Source organism: Monopterus albus, unplaced genomic scaffold (assembly GCF_001952655.1).
Source record: "Monopterus albus unplaced genomic scaffold, M_albus_1.0 scaffold517.1, whole genome shotgun sequence".
NCBI classification, from domain to species: domain Eukaryota; kingdom Metazoa; phylum Chordata; class Actinopteri; order Synbranchiformes; family Synbranchidae; genus Monopterus; species Monopterus albus.
Genome location: NW_018128397.1, coordinates 66,579 through 68,724, shown reverse-complemented (window position 1 = coordinate 68,724; position 2,146 = coordinate 66,579).

The following is a 2,146-nucleotide window of genomic DNA, read 5'->3' as shown; positions in this document are numbered from 1 at the left end:
ACCAGCTGTAAAATTGCAAAGCTCCACGCTGGCCACCTCTGTGTGGACGTCATACTGTCTGAGAGAACAAAACCACTGGGTGGCATCACATGTACTGTAATGAAAATGAGAATCATGCACTGATATTTATATATTTTGGAAGTAGCATAAAACTCAAAATAGACCACTGATGTTTCATCTCTGTTGACCTACAGGTGGAGGAGAGCGGTGGCAGGAGAAAAAAACTGGTTGAGGTTGTAACCTATTTTAAATATATATGGAATCAGGTAATAATAAAATTAATATTCAATTATTTTGCACTTTTTCTTGTTTTAAATGCATTGCCAAATATATATTGCATTACAAAGATAACATTCCTAATTTAATTTATATTTACATTTTAAATGTAGAAAAATGAAGCAGAATGATTATATATGAAGTCAGTAACACTTCCCAAAACAGTAAAATAATTGGGGTAATGCAAATGAACTTTTTTGCCAATTGGGTTCAGCACAGTGCGCTCTAAACATAACATTATCCATTTGTTGGGTTTCTCCTCTATAATAATAATAAGTAGAAAAATGCATTTCCTGTCATAAATGCGTGTGGATGCTGATAAGCTGAACGACCGTCCTGAAAATGCCTGAAATCAATTGCAGAAACAGCTGAAGCATGAGAAGAAAAGGCTGAAGTTCTTTGTTGAAATAGTTGAGAAGAAATGGCTGCAGTTCTTTGTTGAAGAATCTGAAGGTTGAGATGCAATAAATACAATGTAGGAATGTCCTTGAAGAGCTGAAAACTTTGATACCTGAATGGCTTTTCTAGCTGAAAGTATGCTGAACTTATTAAGATGTGAAAATAGTCCAAGTGGACCCTACAAAGTAGGTAAAACAAGTAGGTGTGAGCGTGTGTATAGGGGAGAAAGAGAGGGAGAGAGAGGAGTTATGTAGGGGCATGTCCCAATTGTACTGCATTTTATAAACCACCAGCTGGCACTCCAAGACTGTCATTGACTCAGCACGTTGTGCTCCCATTGACTTGTATTGTAAACAATAAAGCTGAATACATTAAAAAGTATAAACATTATAAAAAAGCTGAATACAAGCAGGGATGTCCTTGAACAGCTGAACAGGTAGATACCTCAGTGGCCTGTATAGCTGAAAGTATGCTGGACTTATAAAGTGCCAATAAACGGACTGAATATAATAAAGATAATGATAAAGATAATGATAAACTAGAAAAATTGCATTTCCTGAAGAAAATGCATGTGTGGATGCGAGATTTGTAATGCATTGTTCTGAAAATGCCTGAAATCAATAGGCAAAATGGCAGAAGGATGAGAAGAGTTGGCTGAAGTTCTTTTTTGAATTATCTGAAGGATGAGATGAAATATATACAAGTAGGAATGTCCTTGAAGAGCTGAACATTTTGATACCTGAATGGCTTTTGTAGCTGAAACTATGCTGAACTTATAAAGATGTGAAAATTGTCTCATTCGTCCCCACAAAGTAGGTAAAATGGGCAGGTGTGTGTGTGTGAGAAAGAGAGAGAGAGAAAGAGAGCGAAAGAGAGAGTGAGTGAGTGAGTGAGTGAGAGAGAGAGAGAGAATTCCCAATTACACCCTGTGGACTACTACAGTGTGGCTATTGAAATGAAACATTGTGAGGATTGCCCTGAAAATGTCTGAAATCAATTGTTTAAAGAGCTGAAGGATGAGAAAATATGGATGAAGTTCTTTGTTGAAATCATTGATAACACAAAGATGCCATAGCAATAGTGAACTACATTAAACAGCGTGCCAAGAACAGCTGTTGTTTCATACAGTTGTGCAAAGACCTGGGATTAGATCATGTCCAGTTGCTGTGTCGTTCAGAAGTTTGCTTGGCTTTCAAGGGGAAAAGTAATGTCATGGTTTTATGAGATTAAACACGAAATCACTGCCTTCCTCTCGCACAATAACTCCCTGTATACTGAGATGCTCTGTGATAAATTCTGGAGTGGCAGTGAAGTACGTCAGAGTAGTTCAGGATATGTATGAGAGGAGTACAATGTCAGTCGTAGTAAGACAGAATACATGTGTAAGAACAAAAGGGAGGGGAGTGGAACAGTGAGGTTAAAGGGGGCAGAGGTCAAGAAGGTGCAGGAGTTTAAGTATTTGGAGTCAACA